This window comes from Barbus barbus, assembly GCF_936440315.1.
Source record: "Barbus barbus genome assembly, chromosome: 2".
In the NCBI taxonomy this organism is placed as follows: Eukaryota; Metazoa; Chordata; class Actinopteri; order Cypriniformes; family Cyprinidae; genus Barbus; species Barbus barbus.
The window spans coordinates 33,704,781-33,729,924 of record NC_136730.1 but is presented as its reverse complement, the minus strand read 5'-3'; the positions used below and the strand labels follow the sequence as shown (position 1 = coordinate 33,729,924).

The 25,144-nt window shown below is 37.5% G+C and overlaps 1 pseudogene across 1 annotated transcript; it reads right to left on the bottom strand.

Annotated features, from left to right (window-relative positions):
- Positions 1–777: 777 nt before the first annotated feature.
- On the bottom strand, positions 778–24,766 carry LOC306877966 (1-phosphatidylinositol 4,5-bisphosphate phosphodiesterase beta-3-like; annotated as a pseudogene). The gene is made up of 30 exons (XR_013785791.1): positions 24,622–24,766; positions 24,286–24,365; positions 23,057–23,129; positions 22,165–22,265; positions 21,553–21,719; positions 21,319–21,465; positions 21,082–21,239; positions 20,699–20,781; positions 20,534–20,618; positions 19,769–19,916; positions 17,921–18,010; positions 17,678–17,757; positions 17,298–17,394; positions 16,006–16,090; positions 15,303–15,427; positions 15,038–15,190; positions 14,758–14,919; positions 14,510–14,624; positions 14,318–14,422; positions 12,377–12,471; positions 11,599–11,731; positions 10,483–10,518; positions 10,256–10,365; positions 8,072–8,181; positions 7,273–7,427; positions 7,091–7,167; positions 6,913–7,002; positions 6,020–6,080; positions 5,084–5,170; positions 778–3,467 (listed from the first exon to the last, which is right to left on the bottom strand). The product of XR_013785791.1 is annotated as a 1-phosphatidylinositol 4,5-bisphosphate phosphodiesterase beta-3-like (transcript).
- Between the last annotated feature and the right edge of the window lie 378 nt (positions 24,767–25,144).

Genomic DNA, 25,144 nt, shown 5'->3' with positions numbered 1-25,144 from the left:
GCATATTACTAGCATGCTTGCTGTTTATCAGTACTTATAAAGCACATATTAATGCCCTATTCTGCATGACAATATTTTAATTCCTTAATCCTACCCTACCTAAATTTAACAACGACCTTACAAACTAGTAAGCAGCATCAAATAAGGAGTTTACTGTGGCAAAAATTGTAGTTAATAGTGAGAATTGATCCCCAAAGTGTGACCATATTCACATAACCATGCATTTTTGACATATGTAGAATATGCAAAATCTGAATAAAAAAAGAGATAATTTGTAAAAATTGCAATAACTGAAATTATAAAAATGACCCTGCTCATAAGTGTACATTACTATAGGATGATTACATTTCATTACTATAGGATCTTCAATACACACACAAAACCCTTATAAAAATAACAAAAGCACATAAAATTACAAAACAAAATTACACTAAAGATAAAAGCTAAATTCAAATGTTAATAAATACTAAAGTATTATACTGATAAAAAAAAAAATGCTATTTTTTATTATTTTCACTCTGGAAAATGTTTAGAAGGGTCTAGTAAATTGAGAATGATTTTCATATTTGAAGATGTCTCACACACCATCATGTCATGTAGTCTTTCATTTAAGAACAAATCCATTTCACAATCTGAGAACTTGTTCTCATCCTTTTAAAGGAGAACTGAAAAGGGGAAGCACAAGCAATGCATTTTTGACAATATTTATTGAATGTACGGTTTTATTATTTATCGAGGCAATAAAAATTACATCCAGAGTAATAATTTTCCCTTTAAACAAGGCAGACCAGTACATTATCTGCATACAGTGTTAACAAAAGAGTGTTTCAGTAGGAAGGTAATAAAGAGACAAATGCAGAGAGAGAGAGAGACAAACTATGAACATGATACTATAAGATATGTACTTGGTTAAAGCTGTAACTGAGGCCAAGCAGAAGTTAGCCCTTGAGTAAGCATGTTTTGTCCCAGATTTCAGTACACACGGCAGCATCACTCAGTTCGGCCCACATGTGTGATGGACCAGCCTGGCTTGTTCCCTGAGGTTGTCTGATGACTGAAATTAGCATGCTAATGTCTGCTTTGAAAGAAGAAGAAGAAAAAAAAAACCTGTACCACCAACAAAGTCAATTTACAGGACATGCTTTGCAAGCATTAATAAAATAATAATAAAAGGTGCTAAAATCAAAAGAAAATTCAAAATCAGAACAATCACCTGAATTTTGTCCCATTTTAAGACACTAAAAAGTGGATTTCTAAATTACATGATTTCAAAAAAGAAATTGTTGGGTTTTTAAATGATAAAATAGTGCCATTCAACCATTACTACTGTCTATACACATAACAGAACCATAATGTGATATAACATAGGCACAATACAGAATCATAGCACTGTAAAGAACAAGACAATCATAAAGTATCACACACACATACACACACACAAAAAAATACAGGCCATAAATTATTTGGGTGTTTCTCAATAATAATAAAAAAAAAAACACCTGCACCTCAAGAAATCAAATGTCGCAGCAGAAGACAGCTGAATGGTGAATTTTTTTTTTTTTTTTTTTTTTTTTTACTTTTTTTTAAATAGTGTGTGTGTTGTTGGGACACTAGATCAGCCTAAGGTGCAAGCTAAAAGACAGACGTCACCCTCAACTTCTCCTCTAGTCAGTAGTAAAATTCATTTATGTCTAAAATTGAATGAATTATCTATATATGGATATAAACTCTCATGTGGTTTCGACTGAAATACACACATTAATATTTCCTGGTAGTATGTACAACACTAATGTTCCTCTCCAAAGATAATGAGACATGGAGAGAGGATATGTTTACATGCAAGTACCATTTATCCCTGTTCATACGGGTAAATAAAGCTATTGCCTTAACATATGAAAACACACAATATGGGCTGAGTCACATAAACTCATGCTCACTTCTCATAGCAAACGATAGTGTTGTCCATCTCATCTCATTTCAGCCCTTTTGGCCTTCTAAACTCTACTGTGCAGTGTTCATTCTCACAGCCAGCGCTACCTCACACATACACACTTTGTAAATTACACTGGGAAATATTATCATCCAAGCATGCAGAAGAATCGTCATGTTCATGATGCATATTATGTTACTCGCTCAGCAAATGTAATTGTTTGATAATCATAAGTGCTGTAATCATTGTCTTTCTCAAAGTGCTTCCACTGAGATCATTAAGCACCAAACACACCAGTGTGAATGATGCTCGCTCAACTCCAACTGCCTTAATATTAAGCCGCGAAGCCCTGAGAGACACAAAGAGAATGAAAAAGGTGGGGAAAAGACGCACATGGACATAGAGCTAAAAAAAAAAAACTGAACAAATATATGAAAGTAAACAGGAAGTGGGGGCAACAGCAGACCAGATTATGAGAACGCAAAATCCAAACATCATACATTCTAATGGATTAAAAAAGCCCTGGATTGTGGTGATCAGAGCTAAGCTGTAAAAGTCTTGCTTCAATCTCACATTGAAAACTCATCTCATATGCTCTGCTTTGCTGCATATTATGCGACATGACTCTGAATAGACCCTGATAAACCCAGACGGGGGATTTGTGTGCAGTGTTCCTGACACTGCATCCAGAACGTGAGAACAACATTCACAAGACCGGATGTTTCGTCGCTGTGGTGAAATGAATTGTGTTGGGGGTGCGTAAGCAATAGTCCATCTGTGCGTTATTATGTAAACATGTACCTTTAAGACCAAGCATGAGCCTAGCGCTAGCATCACAGCATCAAAATTCATTGCCAAATTTACACTGCCACCTTTAAGACAACTCGCTGCACTACCCAAAAAAGCAGCAAAGTGCACAATATTTAACCAAAATAAATAGAAAACCCCATCCCTCTTGTTTCCACAGGTATCTTGCATACAGGTGGTAGTATGAACAAGAGCCCACCTTATTAAAGCTAGATCAAATCCACTGTGTTTATGGATTAAAACAGGAATTTGGTTAAAAATAAAGTAAAAATGTCACAGTTGATTCAGACAGACACGGTGGTAAAGTGTATGCAGGGTAAAAAAAAACAACAACAAAAAATCCTCGAAAAATGCATACAACTTTTAGTAATACTATATCTATTCTTAAAATCCACTGCGGACAGAAATGATAAAAAAACAAATAAAACAAACAGTAGTATTACTAGTACACTCCTGTAGTATCCGTCTCTGACTTGACGGGAGTATTTGAGTTGGAGGAGGAGTCCAGCATTGAGGACGAGATATTGGCCATGTTGCTCCAGCTGTGGTTGGGGGAGGAATAAGGGGGTGTGCTGCAGTTAGAGGAGGGGCCGGAGCTGGGGCTGTCATTGGGTGACCCATCAGTGTCTTTACGAGAGCCTTTGCTCTCGATCTCCTGCAGATACTGAGAGATCTCTTCCGGCGAGCGCTTCAGCTCTGCTTCGCACTCGCGTGTCAGACGGGCCTGATCCTGCAGAGACAGGAGGATTCCATTCAACATTTGATTTATTATCAGTGTTGAAACTGTTGTGCTGCTTCATATTTTTTTGGAACCTGTGTTACTTTTTTCTTTGATTCTTTGATTAATAAAAAGTTTAAAAGAACAGCATTTATTCAAAATAGAAATATTTTCTAACAATAGAAGTCTTTACAATCAATTTTATCCATTTAACACATCCTTGCTGAATAAAGTTTAACTTTCTTTAAACTTTTTTTAAAGTATCTTTAAAAAAGAAAGAACAAAATTTCTGACCCCAAACTTTTGAATAGTTTATATTGTAACACAAAATCTCTATTTTGACTAAACACTGTTCTTTTTAACTTTATATATATATATATATATATATATATATATATATATATATATATATATATATATATATATCTATCTATCTATCACAGGTCCCAAAAAAACAGTATAAAAAAATAAAATAAAATAAAAAAAGCAGTAAAACTGTTTCCAACATTGATTAAAAATCAGCATATTAAAATGACTTCTAAAGAATCATGTGACTCTGAAAATACTGCTTTGCTTCACAGGAATTAATTAAACTTTAAAGTATATTAAAATAGAAAACATTTATTTTAAATTGCAATAATATTTCACAATATTATTTTGTGAAATAATATTCAGTATTTTTTATCAAATAGATACAGCCTTGATGAGCACTTTTGAACTGCAGTGTATTGTACAGAAAAAATGTTTTCTCAGGTAACCTAACATGTACATCATTTAGTTACATCAACGGTCAAATCAAATATAAATAACACATTAAAGTTAAAAGTTACACACCGTTTTGTGTGCATGCTGTACAGGTCTGGTATAAAGAATGCTTTTGCTCAGGTGTCCGAAATGTCCGCCCAATAGAGAAAAGTTTTGCTCAGCAAGAAAACAAATTAGAGGGAACATTGCTCCCATGGGTCCTTAAATTTGATACAATTAAATTGAAGAGTTTTTAAGGCCTAATACCATTTAACGTATTTAAAACTGTCTACGAAATAATTTTTCAAATTGCCTTAAATAGATTTTTAAGAATTCTGCAGATACCTTGTAAATAGTAAAATAAAACTCTTTCCTTAATATTCGTTGATATTTGTGTATTGAAAATGTTTTTGATTGACATTTATGGTCTATTTTATTTGGGCTAGTTAAGTTAATTTTCAGGCTACCAAAATCTGAAGAGTACCTGCCCGAAGGGCTACCAGGGATTTAGACATTTTGCGAGCCCAGCTGTGATGATACAGCACTGCAACATCGAATTAGCATAACTGTGACTATTTGAAATGCAGACCGGTTATCAAATTTCTACAGGGTTATCATGTCCAGTATATTGTCCACCCCTACTTCAAACAGTCTAAAAAGCTTTCAGAATCCGAAATGACCATTTATTTTTCTTGATGACAGTGGTGACATTATTTCTTATAACTGCAGTATTATGGCAGAAATACAGTAGTTATTGTGGTACATTTCTGTAAGGGATATTTATTTTTTAATTTTGCCATGAATAAGTGGAATTGATCAGTAAAAGAAAATAATGTGACAATGAACAGGGACTGAAGGCGGAATAAATCTGTGCATGGACTGACCACAGGAACCTCCTCCTCTATTTTCTGAAGGATGTCCTTGTGAAGGGCTTTTAAGTTCTCTTGACGCTTCCCTTGAGACACTTCCAGCTACACAAAGAGAGAGAAAGAATTAAGGAAACTTATGAGGAAGATTGACCTTGTTTATTTGAACTTTAGTTTGGTATGGCTCAGAAGCACTTTGTCCTAACAAGGTTCGGAGCAACGATGATGAGTTTCTGTCCAAAACTGATGAGACATTCTGTCAAGTGCTTGTTTACTAAACAGCTTTGTGGAGTAGGACCACTCAGAAGCATCTAATATGTACTGATTGCCTACGATTTTATTGTCATCAGCGAATGTTGCCTATCATTACGCATTGAGTATCTGTGCAGTGTTCCACACCACTGGCACTAGTCAGACCCACCTGGGTGGCTTTTCGGACAAGTGAGTATGTCGGCAGAGCTTGTCAGGAGAGATCATTCTGACTGGCTGTTCAGCTTAAGGAGCTAGACCACAAGAAGATAATATCTCAGATGATTATGCTTAATAAATCGAGAGAAGCAGAAATTGTGATGACGTTCAAAACACCTTTCATCGTGCAGCCCTATCTGAACAAGCAACACATTTGTTAATGTAGAGTTTCATGCAGTGTTTTTAATAAAAATAGTTTTTTATTCATTTCTGTTGAGGCTGTTTATTTGTCACATATGGTATCAATACAAAGATATTAGATTCTGGTATTGGACCGAAGCCAAAATTGTGGTATCAAGCCAACCCTACAATTGCGTCAACACTAGTTCTTTGATGTCAGTTCGGTGTGTCATGACCTTTATGCATTCAGTACATACAAGAAAAACTTAAAAAACAGACAATGAAAACTTGAGTGGCACCTAATTAGGACAATGTGTAAGATTTAAATGGTTTAAAAAGCGATATTTACACAAATACTCTACTCACCTGACGGCTTAAGTTGACTGATTCATTGATGTGTTTTCTGTTGATCTCCTTCATCTCCCTGCTGAGTGGGAGAATGACAGAAGGTTACGTTCACTGTACACACTACCACTGAGGTGCTGAGAGCAGTGCTGACCTATCCAGTGATGTTAATGGCTTGATGAGCCTCAGCAGCACATTCAATGGTCACATTTCTCTCTATTTCTCTCTTTCGTTTTATCTGACAGTTTCCATAACAGGACAATGAGAAACATGGCTGCTTTTTTAAAAGCATCTCGAGGCATCTTAAAACATCTCTGATTAAGATATAGGTCAGATTGTTCTTAAAAGAATAAAAAAAAAAAAATGGGGATGTAACTGTATTTGTCTATGTAATGAAAGTCAGTTTGGTCCAAAACTACAGTGAGACACGAGGGTGATGATGATTTTCATTTTTAGATGAACCATCTCTTTAAGGCAAGTAGTGTCCATTCCTTACAATCCATTCACAGGTCACTAATATTTCATTTGCGTTTATCCTCAGCATCCATTGTGCTACTGAGGAAAGCCACTTAAAGGTTTAGTTTGCCCCAAAATGAAAATGCTTTCATCATTTACTCACCCACATGTTGTTCCAAACCTGTAAGACTTACTTTCTTCTTTAAAACACAAATCAAGATAAGTTTTTTTTACGTCCATACAGTGAAAGTCAATGGTCACCAAAACTGCTTGCTACCAACATTTTTTAAAATATATTTTTTTCTCTTTTGTTTTCAGCAGAAGAAAGAAAGCTTTCTGAGTATGGAATGACAAGAGGTTGAATAAATTATGATATAATTAGTATTTTGGTCGGACTAACCTTTTAACCCTAGACTGTCACTTGTACTGTCCTTGAGATAAGAAAAACTATTACTCACGCCTCAGCCTTGTCCTTATCTGCTTTCTTTACATCAATGATGCTGTTCCGCCTCTTCCTGTCCAGAATCTTTTGCAACTCTTTCTTCTCTCTGCGGGTAGAAAGGTGACATTTTAGCATTTGTCCACAAACACACAAATGCACCTCAAAACACAAAAAAACTGATTAAAGTTTCTCACTTGTCACACACATCCTTGAGCTTCTTGATCTGGGCTGCTTGGCAATCTTGGGCGACTTCCCTCAGTTTCTGATTGGCCTGACACAGAAGCACGAGTCACAAAGAATACACATTTTTAGCAGTGTGTGTAGTGCCTTACCGAGCAGCTGTGATCACTGTCTTTGGGCTATTGTTGTGTCATACCTCTGAGGTAGAATTGTTTAGCCTCTTTCTCTGTCTGAAGTTTTCCCTGTCTTAGCACAAGAAGGTCCTTCATCTGCCCCTCTTTGAACTGGTCCATCCGTTTCTGCACCTCATGATCCAGCTCATTCAATTCCCTCTGACACTCCTCTGACCGACTGCACACACAAATAGCAAACATCTATTTAATAATAGTGTACAGTAGATCATTCAAAGTGAACAGCCTCCAATGTTCTTTTAACCAAAGGCCAGCAACCTTGACATTAAGTGAAGTTTTATTTTTTGGGAATTTTATTTTTTTATTTTTTTATTATAATTTGACCCTGGAAATGAACAAAGTTAAAGAATTTTGATCAATGTAAAACTAAGAAAGGTTCTGCTGTAAAACGTAGCATTTTTTCTGATTCAACACTATATCTAGGTCACTAATACAATAAGCAAATTTGTGACAGTGGGCATGTGAAAACTGTTCAAAGTTTTCTGAAAGGTCAGAGTATTTGGCTTCTCATACAACTTATAATGAAATAAAGCAGTCTGCATTTAACCATTGGTGTCGCTCCCTGCTTTAAACAATGTAAAATATCCATCTGAGTCCATTCTCCACTTCCATTATTCTCTGCTAAACACAATGTTCCTCATGAGAACTGAACATTCATTTCAGCTTTGCTGCTTTACCACTCTGAGTTCGTGACCTCTTGATCTCTCTATGATCATTATCTGAATTACCACACTCAACCACAATATCCACCTGGCCAACATTAATGAAGGTCAAACTGTCAATGTTGAATCTAAATGTCCTCACTTTTTCTTCAGACTGGAGCACAGACGCTTCTCCATCTGACTCTGTTTGCTCTGGAGGTCAGAGTTCATCGGACTACAGCGAGTCCTTTGTTTCTTACTGAGAGCCCACACCTGAAACACACAAAAACACATTCTTTAAGTTATCATTGAAAAGAGACTAGCAAAGTTGCAGCATTTGTCAGAGCGCTATGGCTCTGATATAAGTTCGCCATTCTTATGCCACATCACTGTTGACTGCTCTATACATATTGGCTGATGATGTTTCAACGTGTTGATTCATTTTCGAAAACTGCATGGCTATAAAGTCATTCCAGGTTTTGAGGGTTTTAACATACCGTATTACTTTAGCAAATGATCTGTCCTTCAAATAGCCATACAGCTCAGAAAATCTACTAACACCATTGCTATCTATAATAATAATGATTCATTACATTTATATAGCGCTTTTCTGCTTTTTCTAAGCACTCAAAGCACTCTACATTGTGAGGGGTGGTGTCTCCTCGTCCACCACCAGTGTGCAGCATCCACCTGGATGATGCGACGGCAGCCATAGTGCGCCAGAATGCCCACCACACACCAGCTTACTGGTGGAGAGGAGACATGAAGCCAATCAGTGTATTAGGATGATTAGGAGGCCATGATGGTCAGAGACCAGTGGGAAATTTGGCCAGGATGCCGAGGTCACACCTCTACTCTTTTCGAAAGACATCCTGGGATTTTTAATGACCACAGAGAGTCAGGACCTCGGTTTAACGTCTCACCCGAAAGACGGTGCTTTTTGACAATATAGTGTCCCCGTCACTATACTGGGGCGTTAGGACCCACACAGACCGCAAACTGTGGTATACTCAAGTCATGCTCTCACGCTCAATAACAGTGGTTTCCAATCCTGGTCCTGGAGAACCCCCAACACTGTACATTTCTGATGTCTCCCTTATCTGACACACACATTTGTTGATGAGTTGAATCAGGTGTGTTTGATTAGGGAGGCATCTAAAATAAGCAGTGTTGGAGGTTCTCCCGGACCAGGATTGGAGACCTTTGCACCATAGTATTGTTACTATAAAAACTTCTTAGAAACAGCCCCAGTTCTAAAGTGAGGCTTTCAAATTTGTAATGAATGCTTGTTCGTTTTGATGATTAAACTTGGGAAAGAAGGTTTTACAGAGTTTTATAAATGAAAAACATTTCTGATTTTTAACTAAAATATAACGCTACAACCACCAAATTTCTGCAAAATTTTCATGGACAAAAAAAAGTTTCATTGTGTATTGACAATAATGAAGAAATGTATAAAGCAAAGCTCACTTTCAAAGTAATCAGCTTTAGCTTGGTAAGTGCAGCAATTCTGACCAACTTCAACACATTGGGAAATCTACATGGCATAATCTTTTGCCCTCATGCAAAATTCACAATTGCATGGATTGCTATAAAAATGACTGGATTTTGCCTGAAAATTATTGACAAACTACAGCAAACATGTCTGAATCATGAACACTTTTCACAAGAATGTGATGGTGCGTTTCAACGGTCATCAGCATTGTAAATCCTCGAAAGTTTTTTTAGATTTTGATTTGTAAAAATATGTATGTACAGTTATAACACTATACTTTGTATTATATCACCTTTGCTCAAATTACAAAAAAAAATAGTTAATGCAAGAGTGTTTCTAATGCAGCATCTATGGGAGGGACGGTAAATTTGACATGATTCTCTCTTCTGACTGCCGTTATCGGTCTCACTCATTTTTTTTCTTCATTTTTTTGAAAGTTATGAAAACATTATCATGGAGTTTTTCTTCTGCTATTTGAGTAAATAGAATGCAAAAATGTTTGTGGTACTCTGCCATTCACTGCTCTCAAAGTTAACCCAACTATGATGACTTCCAGAAATGTGAAAAAGGTCCATTGGATTGATCTGTCTATTTACCACAATCAAAGCCTATCAACTAAGACATGCTAGCTACAGTGCATGTTCAAACATACTAGCAATGCCGGCAATATGCTAATAAACACCCTTTCTATCCAGGCTTTCTCAACCAAACATCAAAGCTGGTCTTGAAGAACTTAAATTTTTTATCTAGATAAATTATATGTGCATATTATTGGATTAAATGTGACCGTGACGGTACATTCCCTACATGACACATAACTACAAGTGGTGTTGCAAAAAGAGTGCTTTTGACCTTTTTGAGATGTTTATGTTTCAGCTCCTTGAGTTCCTTGCATTACTTCTTCAACAGCTTCAGGTATGAGTTGTGCTGTTTGAGCTCATCAATAGACTGCGGTTCGATTACTGCAAAACACAAACAGATACAAAGCTTGTCCGTGATCCGCAACACCTCTCACTCAGCACGAAGGGGATTGATGAAGATGAGTGTACAATGATTAGATGAGGGTGAGTGAATCTTACCATTAAGAATATTGTTGACTAAATCTTCTTTTGGGCCTAAAATATATTACACACAAACACTCAGGTCACTTAATGGACATGACATGCTTATTCATAAGTAGACATTAGAGGTATAACGGTTCACGGTTCAGTACGTATTGCTGTTTTGAGGTCACTGTTTTGGTACAGTATTTTTAATTCGAAATTTTCATTAGCACTTGGTAACAGTTTGCCTAAACTTTAAAGTGCTCCTATTATGGATTTTTGAAAATTACCATTCTAAGTGAATGAAAACATCCTGCAAAGTTTTAAATCTGAAAGTGCACTGTGTATAAAGTTATTGTCTCTCAAAAGAAAGAGTTGACTCTGAATCACTGAAATGAGTCGTTTTTAAAACTAATCCCAAGCCGTTTCATGTTGACGTCAACATGAAACATTAGCATATTGCCTGCCCAATTGTTGGTCTTTTCGCATTGGTCTGAACGAAAATGCAAAATCATTCTTTGCCACTAGGTGCCGCTTTTGGAGCGGTAAATAAAATACAGAAAAAAAAAACAAGTGTTAACAAACTGATTTATTTATTTTGTAAATGTATTATTTCATTGGAGTAAATATTCTTCAGAGTTTAAGTTTAACTATGATTCACTTGCTGATAAATCAAATCAACTGCGAAATATAAACCATAAATAATTCTAGAGATCCAAAAACTTCAAAATATTATTTTTTTTATTCATATAACATGACATGAGAACTAAATTTAAAATGGAATTCTCTATAAAAGCCATTTATAAAAGCTTATAAATGGTTGTCCACTCTTAACAATGCTGCAGATTCAAGGAGATAATCAAACGTCTTCTGCTATGCTTTGTTTCTGTAGTTGACAGCACTGTGAAGTCTTTCGGCTTGCAGAGTGACGCACGGATGCAAAAATCGAGACAGATGAACCTTGCACTGTGCATTAGTGCAAGTTGTCACTCCTAATGTCTTTACCAAAAGAGATCATCTTTTTTTTTTTAAACAGAGAACCACTATACCTCCAATAGACATCAGTACAGAAATTAAATGACTGAAACATTATGGCCAAAATGCAAAAATGGGGGGTGGGGGGTGGGTTATGAGCATGAGGTGAGACCAAACCTGGTGCAGGAGGGTTCATGACCTCAGTGAGTACAGAAGGAAGTGTTGGAGACAGCAGAGGGCAAATAGGGTCAACAGAGTTCACACAGCCAGAGTCAAACTTTTCTCCTTCATCTTGTTTTAAAGGTTCACCCTGCAGATATGCGCGCACACACACACACACACACACACACACACACACACACACACACAGTATGTATTCACTTAATGGCTAAAATATCTACAAGATGTTAGGTTCATGTAGCAGTGAGCTAACAGTAATAGGAATAGGTCACCCAAAACAAATTCATTCCAAACCCATTAAGGAGAAACATAATGAAGAATATATTTGTCACTCTTTTTAATGTAGTTATAATAAACGGGAACTGGAGCTTTCAAGATTAAAAAAATATGCTAAAGTACCATAAAAACATCACATGCACAAGCATAAACCGATCACCTGCTTAATTCAAAATATAGGAGTCCAAAGAATAATTTGCTGAGGAATAGGACTGAATATTGATGAAGGAAGTCTTGGATGTCAGGATTTTCAGTGAACAACAATTAAAATTTTAGTCTGTTTCTCACACATAAACAAAAGTTTGGAATGACAGAAAGATGTGCAAATGAAGATTTTTTTTTTCATTTTAGGGTGGACTGCAAGTTCAAGGGGATTGGCTGTCAGCAGAAATTCAAATTGGACAAAAGTCACTATTACTAGAATTTGATTTAGGCTACTGTCAGATATTTGCTAAATGATAGATACCTACCTAAGGTAAAGTCGAAAGGCATAAGTGACCTCAGTGGGATCCTCCATAAGTGCTAATAGCTGCCTTTCTCTCTGGACCAGCAGAGAGAGATGTTTGATGGGGTTTGTCAGAATCTCTGCATACTCTACACAAAAACAAGAGGAAGACAGAGGGACAAGAGTGAGACTGCTACAAAGGCTGATGACGAGTGGTACAGAGGGCAAAGATCAGGACTTATAACTGAAAGACGGCTGGTTTGAATTATACTTTGGGTGACCCATTAACCATCTTTTTTGTTTTATTAAAATATATAGGTCCTTCTCAAAAAATTAGCATATTGTGATAAAGTTCATTATTTTCTGTAATGTACTGATAAACATTAGACTTTCATATATTTTAGATTCATTACAACACAACTGAAGTAGTTCAAGCCTTTTATTGTTTTAATATTGATGATTTTGGCATACAGCTCATGAAAACCCAAAATTCCTATCTCAAAAAATTACCATATTTCATCTGACCAATAAAAGAATGGCCATTATGTTCATTTATGCACTCAATACTTGGTCGGGAATCCTTTTGCAGAAATGACTGCTTCAATGCGGCGTGGCATGGAGGCAATCAGCCTGTGGCACTGCTGAGGTGTTATGGAGGCCCAGGATGCTTCGATAGCGGCCTTAAGCTCATCCAGAGTGTTGGGTCTTGCGTCTCTCAACTTTCTCTTCACAATATCCCACAGATTCTCTATAGGGTTCAGGTCAGGAGAGTTGGCAGGCCAATTGAGCACAGTAATACCATGGTCAGTAAACCATTTACCAGTGGTTTTGGCACTGTGAGCAGGTGCCAGGTCGTGCTGAAAAATAAAATCTTCATCTCCATAAAGCTTTTCAGCAGATGGAAGCATGAAGTGCTCCAAAATCTCCTGATAGCTAGCTGCATTGACCCTGCCCTTGATAAAACACAGTGGACCAACACCAGCATCACTGACTGTGGGTACTTGACACTGGACTTCAGGCATTTTGGCATTTCCCTCTCCACAGTCTTCCTCCAGACTCTGGCACCTTGATTTCCGAATGACATGCAAAATTTGCTTTCATCAGAAAAAAGTACTTTGGACCACTGAGCAACAGTCCAGTGCTGCTTCTCTGTAGCCCAGGTCAGGCGCTTCTGCCGCTGTTTCTGGTTCAAAAGTGGCTTGACCTGGGGAATGCGGCACCTGTAGCCCATTTCCTGCACACGCCTGTACACGGTGGCTCTGGATGTTTCTACTCCAGACTCAGTCCACTGCTTCCGCAGGTCCCCCAAGGTCTGGAATCGGTCCTTCTCCACAATCTTCCTCAGGGTCCGGTCACCTCTTCTCATTGTGCTGCGTTTTCTGCCACACTTTTTCCTTCCCACAGACTTCCCACTGAGGTGCCTTGATACAGCACTCTGGGAACAGCCTATTCGTTCAGAAATTTCTTTCTGTGTCTTACCCTCTTGCTTGAGGGTGTCAATGATGGCCTTCTGGACAGCAGTCAGGTCGGCAGTCTTACCCATGATTGCGGTTTTGAGTAATGAACCAGGCTGGGAGTTTTTAAAAGCCTCAGGAATCTTTTGCAGGTGTTTAGAGTTAATTAGTTGATTCAGATGATTAGGTTAATAGCTCGTTTAGAGAACCTTTTCATGATATGCTAATTTTTTGAGATAGGAATTTTGGGTTTTCATGAGCTGTATGCCAAAATCATCAATATTAAAACAATAAAAGGCTTGAACTACTTCAGTTGTGTTGTAATGAATCTAAAATATATGAAAGTCTAATGTTTATCAGTACATTACAGAAAATAATGAACTTTATCACAATATGCTAATTTTTTGAGAAGGACCTGTATACAAACATTTGTATTTGCACAGCGATATAGTCGACCAGCTGCTAATATTACAGTACATCTATGTAGCAGATTATAAACACATTGTCATGGCATTTATAGTCCCAAAGAAACCTCTCTTACCTTGGTGTTCATTGGAAATGTAGTCTTGTGCCTCCGTGTACACAAATAGGGATGGCAGTATGAGCGGCTGGTTCAGCTCATTCTTCAGACAGATGTAGTGATATCCTAATAGACACATAAACACACACATATAGCAGATGTAGGACTGTAGATATTTAGTACAGTATCAGACTAACAAGTCTGTTAGATCACTGGCTCGTACTGGCACAAACCTTGGCGCAGTGCCGATACTGGCAAGATGGCCAATAAACTTTCCGTTTTCTTCAAACACTGCTACTCGCAGAGATGCAAGGGTGGGCAACACTACCTAGAAAGATAGAAATTAACAGCATTTCAATTAACAAAAAAAAAGTGTAGTCTAGTAGAGTATTAAACAGCTTCACAGGTTTACGGATGACAGAATTGTCATTTTAGGACAAACTTTTCTTTTCATTTTTTACCTTGCTGAACACAAAGGTTTCATCATCCCAGACTGGGTCCAGAGAGTTGTTGTTAGAAGTTTTTGTTCGATATTTCCTTTTAGTGCGTGTAGGAAGTCCAAACATGTCCACCTCCACGTAAACACCAACCTTCTTATCGCTCAGAAACTGACCTGAGATGATCTATGTATGCAAAGGGAAAAGTGAGAAATGACATGATTGTATTACATTTGAAATTACGAAGTAAAATAGCTGACTATTACTATCTCTTTAAACAGCATACTACATGTGGAAAAAATACCTTGATTTTAGCCGCATTGGCTACGATGCCATCCACAATGTCCATAGTAAAAGGGTCAAAGTGTTTGTCTGTGCGTCTCATGAACTCTGGCTTCAGCAGATAACCAGTTGCCGTTATATTCAAACACCCCCATGTTCAGCTGCATCGGCAAGTCTGAGACAGAGAAGTAGTAAGCTTATTTAAAGATTTTCAAGGCCTTCTAAAATATATACAAATGTAGAAAAAACAACTAGACAGAAGGAAGACGACTGTTTGCATAGCTGACCGAGAGTTTGGAAGTTTAGCGCCACCATTTGGCAACCCACGTTCCAGAAGAGCTGTGGGATATAGTTACTAGAGTCCAGACGAGTCCATTTGGGGTAGATCCGACTCAGCTGCTTTTTATTGTATCTGAATACAGACATTTTACTCAGGAAGAACAACATTACTTGAATATAAAAGCGCAAACACAAAAACACCAAAATGTACGTCCAAAGTAATATTCAAAATTATAATATTTTTTTTTTGAAATGACATCTACCAATGATATCCTCATGGTCTACTATTTCTGGTGAATATTTGGATCAGATCCACAAACACAAGTCTTTGAAAAAAAAAAACACTCCAAGAGTGTGCATGGATCTCCCCTTTATATTTCCACTAGTTTAACACTGCAGATGTGCAATACTGTACCTACACTATGGTAGGAAGAATTGTTGAGTAGTATAAATAAATGAACTGAAATGTGGATTGTATATATGAGGAGTGTATATAAGACAATATGATTGACAGGCCAGTTTACATTGACGTGCGTACCTGCGCAAAAAGACGCTATTATGAGATGGTAGTATGTTCCAAAACTTGCCTTCTCTACTGCTACATTCAAGAATTTTTCTGCACATACTTTTAGAATATATTACATGTAGGTAAACTGGGATGCAGCACATTATAGCAGTTATTATCAGCTGACTGAGGCTGGTGAAGGATACTCAACAAACTCGCTGGGAGAGTTCTTTAATATGTCCATGCCTTTGGTCTCCATAAAAGATGACATCTCAAAATACTTATTCCTCGCTGAAAAGAGATAGAGGGATCAAAGTTAAATTCTGCTAGACACTAATTCTGTCCTGGCTTCTACTTGGTCAACACAGTACTGGTTTCAGGCATAGTAACCAGGGGCGGTTCTGGGGGGGACACACACATTTTTAAAGCACTGCGCATTATAACCAATCGATTCTGTTGAGCTTATGAATGCACGGACCAATCAGAGGCGTTCAGATGAGTTATCAGAAACAATGAATGTAAGATAATAATGTACTTACGAAGGTAAGTAAGATATTAATTTTGCAGTGTAAACAGCTTTAGAGATTATTATGACTCGCTGGACTGAAGTGAAAATGTTCTTTGATATTGTAAACGTTATTTGTACAATGTCTCTTTTTGTACAATGAAAGTGTTATAGGCTAATTAGTAACTTACAATGTTTTTATTAAACTCACATTAAATAAAAAGTCAGTCGTATTAAAAGTATTTTATGGCATGACACCCATATCTGGTATTAGGCTACTTTGCCTATCGCCATAGACCAAATAATACTCTATAAAGGTGCAAAATATTTTAGGGATATATCGAATAAAAAAATAAAATAAAATAAATAAAACTCCTGCTGAAAAAAAAACAATAGACACCATTACAAAATTAGTAATGGTTTTACTGGTTATAAATGGGACTGGTATTGGCTTTACTGGATACTGTTTGTCTCTATTGGTAATTGGTCACCTTCTATTGGTGGCTTGTTAAAACCAAAGAATCCTAATGGAATATGTCCCAAAACACACTACAGAAAACCATTTTTGAATGGTTAAATGTTGATGGTTTTTAATGTTTGTATTGGTATTTGTAGTGGAAACCATTCAAATTTTCTGTGATGGTTTTATTGTTTGTTTGTTTTTTCAGTAGGACATAAGCCTGTATCAGTTATACAGTGGTATGTGGCTGCTGAGTGCTTGATGCCCCTGACACTACAATACAAAATTATTTGTTAAATAAATGAAACATGATGAAATATTTAATTTAGTTGAAATTGTTATAGATTACTTCCAGAGATTGCAGTGATACATGACATGGTAAAAAAATGACCAAATGAATAATAGTAGGTTAAGATGAATTTTAAAATTGTGCCCCCTAAAAGCACAAGTGGCCCCGGTCTGGCCCCCCCAGTTACTGTATTCTAGAACCACCCCTGAGTAACAGCTATGATGTCAAAGATATCATGACTCACTGGCTGCCACCTCAAAGGATTTGAATTTGACAGGTTCTATGTAGTTGACCAGCGTAGACATCGCCTCTGTAGCGTTCACCTCACTGTACGCAGTACCCTGAAACAGAGAGACACGTCAAAGATGCACACACACTCTAACAAATGCTGGGTTAAATACAACCCAGCGCTGGGTAAAATATGGACAAATCCAGCGATTGTGTGGTTTATAACCAACAGTTGGGTAAAATGTTTAACCCAACCGCTGGGTCAAAACAATCCAATTTGCTGAGTTTGTCCATATTTTACCCAGCGCTGGGCTGTAGTTAACCCAGCATTTTTTAAGAGTGCAGAGAGAGAGACAGAGAGAAGAATAGCAAACATGACAGATTGACAGGAGTTACCTCATCAGTGTTGTTGTTTTTCTTTGGATCTGGAATGGGTTCCTCTTCCTCCTCTTCTTCACTATAACTATCTCCCCGATCTAGAAAATAATACACACACACACACAAAGACACAGACAATTGAATACACACCATAAATGCATTAACCATGAACCTCCATACTGGTGCCTAAGTGACATCAGTGTTCATCCTGATTGGTTGAGACCTCATGTCAACTAGGCACAAACCCACCAACTGGCTTACAGATTTCAAGATCTTCAGCCATCCTCTCTGCAAGCTTCTCGCCCCCATTGGACATGAGCTGGCCCACCTCCCCATCAGACAATGGACAATCTAAACACAAATCTCATAATGAATGGGGTTGGATGTGAAATGAAATCGGTAACAGAAAATTGAATTATGTGTATATGAAATTGCTTGTAACTGAATGGGCCAGAATTGTTTCAAGACAACAAAAAGAGTGAAAACTACAACTAAAACAGACCCTAATGCATTTTCAGTGCAGTTGAGCTGCAAAATGTAGGTAATGAAAGAGTTCAAATTGTTTCGAAGTTGTAAATGTCATCCTTTATGGCCAAGTACGAAAGTCAAGAAGAGTAAATGATGACAAAGAAGAGTAAATGATGGCATATGGTTCATTAGCTAGCTTTCTAATCATGCAGATATGAAAGAGATGTGCAATAAAATGGCCCATGAAAATAAGTGATGAAATAACTGAATGAAAGAACTGGTTGAAAAGTCATTTAATTGCAAATCAGACATCACAGATTACACCTGTTGCTGGAACAACAAGCAGGACAATGCAATAATGCTGAATTCTGATGGAGAACACACTGACATGCACTCTAAGGCCGTGTTCACACTTGGCGTCTTTTTTGTCTAGAAAAAGTTGACAAGAGCGTTTTTTTAATGAAAAACAAAGCTGGCAGCGTCTGTTACAAATAGCAGCCGAGAGCGTCTTTTGTTGCCATAGCAACAGCTGTAACAGTAGCCTAGCGCTGTGTACTGCAGAAATGTCAAGAAAGAGTAAAAAGTTGGCTCTTGCGTTGACTTTTGAAGTTAACGGGAAAGAAAATGTCGATTCACAACGACGTTTGTGGGTGCACGACATTATACGAGGAAGAAACCAATATGGTGCTTACAACAATTTAGTCCAGGAGCTCCGGTTGGATGATGCACGGTTTGCGGCACCTTCTCCATTTTTCTTCTTGTTGTTATGGAAACGACAGATCTCGCTACTCGCTTGTCATTGGTCAGCTGTCAAAAAGGCGCTTGACGTAGGGCGTTTTTTTCAGAAAAGTTGAACTTTTTTCAACTCGAAAAAACGCTCTGAGCTGCAGAAAAAGACGCCGGCGGTGGCATTTTAAAAAGCGCTCAGGACTTTATTGAAAACACGGTTTACTCCATAGGATTATAATGTAAAACAGACGCCGGCAGCTTTGAAAAAGACGCCAAGTGTGAACACGGCCTAAGAGACCGTTCACACAGAGGAGGTTTTTTGTATTCAAGGTAAAAAAAAGTTTAAACTTTAAAGAGGTCATGACATGGATTTTCTAAAAATTATTTTGTAAAGCAGCCACACACAGCCGGTCACATGTTGACCTTTTTCAATGCCAAGCTGACAATAGAGCTAGGAGCCATCTTAATTTGAGAAATCACATGATCACCTTTTATTCAGTAAATTGCTCTAAATGTTATCATCTCGCTTGTGATTCTCTTTGATGTTTGAGAGTGTGCGGACCTTCTTTAAGCTCTTACTTAAAAATTATTTTAACATGATCCTTCACTTATAAAATCTTCAGTTATAAGCAGAGTTATAAGCTATAAGTTTTTTGCACAAAACAGTCCTATGTAGATTTGCAAAAATGACATTTATTAACCTCCACAAATGCTTATGCCTGGTGTTTTTTGTTTTGTTTTGTTCCTGCGGCTCTCATTTTTTTTAATGCAAAAACACATGTGAATGGACCCAATGTGTGATGAAACAGTATACATACTTAAATTATTGTTGTAATTGTTTTGATGTTTGGCAACCATTTCAATCACAGTCATTTTTCAGGCTAGGTGTTGGTGTGTTGCATCTGTACACACCATTCAAAGGTGAGGACTGTTCATCTGTCCCGTCCTTGCATCTGATGCTCCCACAATTAGAGGCCCTGTGCTGATGTTTCTTCTTGTTCTTGATCAAGATTTTCCCCATGAGTTCCTGGGGGCTTGGCAGTTGTCCACCAGGATCCAGCTGTAAAAACAATAAAAACATATAAAAATCTACTCTCAAACTAAAAATAAAATAGTTTACTACTTTCAATTTTTACATGATTCTCTTATGATTGCCAAATCACTGCATTCCATGGTCAAACATTTTTGCAGTGACAAAAACTATATATTTACTGGCTGTCCCAGCCAGCCAATTTCCTACACAGCTGTTATATCACAGCATTGGTCTCTTTCCTTTCACAATAATGCAATGATTTTCATGTATTGAAAGACTTTCATGTATTATTTTATCTGATAGCCATTTAATACTTTGGAATCAAACTGCATTACGATGATACAAGACCCCTTCACTTTTACTGGGATCCTGACTACCCCCGTCTACATTTATCCTGCGATAATGGACCATCCTTAACTACAATTAAAGTTTAAGTATAACTTTGACCTTGGCTTTAGAAAAGTTAGCTTGAAAGATTATGATTTTAAAACCTTTTAAACTGATAGATAGACAGATAGATTGACGGATTGATACTTGATTAAGAACTTTGCTCCAAAAAACAATTACACAAAATTAAACTAAAATTTAGTTTTATAGTTATTGAATAATTATTGAAGTTTGCCTTTTTATGGTGTTGAACTCACCGGATATTTCTCCAGGGGTCAAATGAGCAGCGCATCCCCGAACATAGAGCGACAGTACTCTGCCATTTTAGCCTGCTGCTTTGCCCTAAAAGACCAAATAATAATCAAGATAAAAAGTAAAAGGATAAAACAAGAAATTTGCATTATGCACATACTTATACTTACGAGTCCACATGATTTTCAAAGGACAGGATGAGAGGGTAGGGAGACGTCCTGAACGCACTTTCAGCTATGGCCTCGATCACTTCCTAAAAATGCAAATATTGAAACTCTACACGTCTCTCATTGCAGTTCAGTGTGTGTGCAGTTTAAATAAAGCAGTTTTCATTTGACAGTAAAGGTGCAGTCACAGTGAAATTTTGCAGGCAAAAAAGTTCCTTTATCTATTGTCAGTAGTGCAGTAGTGAGCTCAGCTCACCAGAAGCTACTTTCAAACCAAGCAGCTTTCTGTTGGTCAACAAGGCAAATTCATGTGACCAACTCGAACCCTTTGCAAAATCGTCACACAAATTTGCAGAACAATGGTAAATGTGGGGCCATAAACGCACCTTGAACGATATCTCAGTTGTCATGGTAAAACCGTGCGTGATGATTGGCTCTTCTTCAGGAGGGCGGCCCTTCCAGCAGTCGAGCTCTATACAGCGGCATCCTGTCAGCAACATCTGCCTGTACATCTCCACTGATGACAGGCCGGTAAACTGACCCACTGAAGGGGAAAACACAGACAGAGGTCACATGTGTGTGTTTATTACCATATTTGTGTCTATGAGAGTGCATTTGCGTACCTGTGAGGTATGTGTTGTGTGATGAGTTGATGAAATAGTGGGACAGGGGTTGGTTTATATCATCAATGATGTCCAATCTCTCAGGAGGAACGACAGAGTTGTCCTCGCCACCAAGATACTTTGCGAAGCCCAACAGGGAGATCTGATCTGCTCACACATGGACAGGCGAAACAAATCACCATCACACTCATCATCACCATGTCTAAATGTGCATGTGCTTGTGCGTATTTGTACCTCTCTTCAGCTGGCTGGTGTTGGTCTCATATCTCCCCATGAGCGGGCGGACTTGATCTCGCTTGAGTGGTGGGTAAAGAACCTCATTTAGCCGAGAATCTCTCTGTTTGTGATTTATAAAGTCCATCAGCTGATCCAGAGACAGGAAGGGCTTCCCTTTGGAGCCACTGGGCACACACAGTGAAGAATTAAATGAGTCAAAAACATTTTGCAAAGTATCTTTACATAATTGTTAAGACAAAGTAGCCCCAAGACATATTTGGACACACTTAATAATGTACAAATATCACTGTATTAGGATCAAAGCATTAGTAGCATTTCTTTTTTCTGGACCCTTTTTACATGGACATGTTCCACTACTGTTACATTTTTTATAATTATTCTGAATAGCATTTCTAATGTTTTGTAAATAACAAACTTCTTTTGTGAAGAGGTTGCTTGAAAGTGCGCCATTTTTCTTCAATATAAATGCTATTTGGTTAATATATTGAATAACATTTTCTTTTAACATTCATACATTCATCTTTTAACATTCATACAAAAATAAATGTGTCCAAATGCATTTTGGGGCTACTGTTTCTTTGTAACTGCTGTTGGATTCTGTTCACTCACAGCTCCACGAAGATATGCTCTAACTCTGGCCTGGGACTTAGTTTGTTGAGAAAGTTCTGGAACATTTCCCAGGTGAAGTCATCTGGCCTTATAAACTCACTCTGAGGAAAATAAATGAATGAATGACTGAATGAAAGAAAGAATGAATGAATAAAAATGAAGATATGAATCTTATCGTTAAAAATGAAAGTGTATTTTAAATCAAAATTACATGGAAAATAGGATTTATCTTGTTGTGTTGAAATAAAGACTTTGATGTACTTTATAGGCATGTAAGTTCACAACATTATGAAAAATAAAAATGTAGAAATGAGACCCACAGTAAAACTCATATTTCGCATGTCTCACCAGACAGTACCTAGCACAGCACAGTTCAACATTTGTTCTGCACTACGAAGTGAATTGTGCTAACTTTCAGGGTTGCTGATATTGGTACAATGACTGATTAGAATTTTTTTAAAGCCTCTTCGTGTTAAACAGATAATTGACCCTCTTTAAGTTTCTCAATTCATGCTGAAGTTCAACCAGCAGAGGGCAGCATAAGACAGTGAACAGATTGACATGTGGACAAGAGCTGATCTAAGACCAGCTCCTCTGTGTCCAAACTGAACCATAAAAGGCCCGATCGCAGATCACCATAGAGTGCCAAAGAAAAATAAATTATAAGGAACAAGTTACATGTGAAGACAGAGCGAGACGCAACAAGAGATTGGACTAAAGAGATGATGGGTATGGGTTATTTGAAAAACAGTGCATTTATATTGAAAGAATAAAAGAGACAAAAAACAGACACAAACATGTCGCATGGAATCATAGCAGACAGACGGTATAGGGTAAAACTGAATGTTTAAATGTGCAGTAAATTGTGATTGGTGCATGACTGAGTGATTACCCAGCTTTTGATCAGACCGCAGTGCTCCAGCGCCATCTCCACACGTTTCTTATAAGAGAACATTTTCAGGCTGCTAAGAGAAGTGAAAGAGAAAGAAAAAGAAAAGAAGTGAAAGCAACGATGAAAGAAGAAGTGGCGAATTAGCAATGAAAGCCCCGAAGAACTGGACACATAGCTATGTTTGAGTAAGGCAGCTTGTGTTTATTCAATTCTTCACTGGGATTCTCCCATCCTGATTTACCTGCAGCGTCAGCTTGGTGTAACTATGAAAAATGACATGCAAAAAAAGCACAGTTGACCGTATCACACGGGTTTCGTTATCCTTCATCTCTCTCATTAGTCTACACTGATTATTTGCACGTATAAATCTAACTAAATCTTAATGTCAGTAACACTACAGACTCTTAGAACAACAATCACCTCACATCAGCACTTTCTCAGACTGAGGCAAAGATTATGTCAATAAGAGGTATTTTATTTTGCCTGGTATGGAGTTCACCTCAAATACTGGTTGTAAACGAGGATTTAACATGAATAGTTCACCCAAAATTGAAAACTGCGTTGCTTACTCATCATCAAGTCTTTAGGACTTCCTTTCTTCCATGACCGGGGACCAGAGTTTTCATTTTTGGGTAAACTAACCTGACCAAACATGACCGTTGATTACAAAACCAACCCTGAGGCAAACCCAAAGTTATACATGAAAACTGGCTTGAACTTTTGTCAAGTCCAGTCAAGGCTTGAGTAGAGAGGATTCAAGAGTCAAAGTCAAATTGTGAGAAAACAGGTCACATTATAAAGCACAATTGCTAGAAAGTCACATAAGTCACAATTACGATAAATAAAGCTGCAACAAAGTCTTCCTTTTAGACACAAGGTTGCAATTTGAAGATATAAACCCACAAAAGTTAGGCAAAGTTGCAGAGAAACCGAAAGGTAGCATTTGAAAGATAAAGTAGCAACTAAATTTTGAGATTTAGCCACAATTGAGAAATACAGTCACAATAACGAGAAATAAAGTTGCATTGTGAGATGTCACATTTTCAAAAACATAAATTAAAAGAATTAATCACAAGCAAGCAACGGTGCAATATAAATATCAATGAAGTGGACAGACACTTTTTTGTATTTGTGCTACACTAACATGTCACTTGACCTCAAACAACAGCTTCAGAGTCTCTCTCACACACACACACACACACACACACACACACACACACAGTACTCACGCTTTGACTAAGAAGGTGTTGCGGGAAGCATTCTGGGACAGTATGTTTGTGGCAAGTTTAAAGAGCTCATCAGCCCACACCTGGAAACCCAATCATAACACCAAATAAATGAGCTCATACATTTATTATTATGTAAATGTAATAATCCTACAAATCAATCAAACTTCAACGTTAGGCTTTTAAAGAGAGAGGGAAGAAAATATAAAATGAGAGTCGTAATGTAGTTCATTCAGAGTACACACTTGCAAAGGTAGAAAGCGGGAAAAACAGCACAGAGAAAGAGGGAGCGATAGCATGGACATGGTATCTAGGTGATGGGCCTGTCGTCGTGGTTACCTTGCAATAGCCATCCGGTAAAAAACATAATAAGTTGAAGAAGGAGATGTTGACCAGGTCATTGCCGTAGACGATACTTAGCAGATTTGAGTTTGAGTTCCTTTCTCTTTTGTCCAAACCCAGCATATCACGTACATGTTGTTCCTACAAACACAGGCAAACCTTACCACATACGTGCACTGACATATGAACCTCTCCAAACATAACCTTCAACACAGGCACACATAAAAATGTACCTTTGGCCTCTTGGCAAACCACCCTCTCCTGGTGTCCCTGATTTGACTGATGTCCAGGACTTCCACTTCCTGAAAAAAAGAAAAGAAAAAAAAAAAAAAAAAAAAAAAGCTACACAAAAAGATAAATAAATCATAATAAATATTCTTTATTATAATCGGTGCTTCTCAACCAGAGAACCAGGGCCATTTAGTGGGCCTCGGAATTTGGTTTGGACAGAACAAGCATTAAATAAGTATATAACTAACCCCTCAAAAAAACTGTATTATTTTCTTTAAACAAGGTTCCC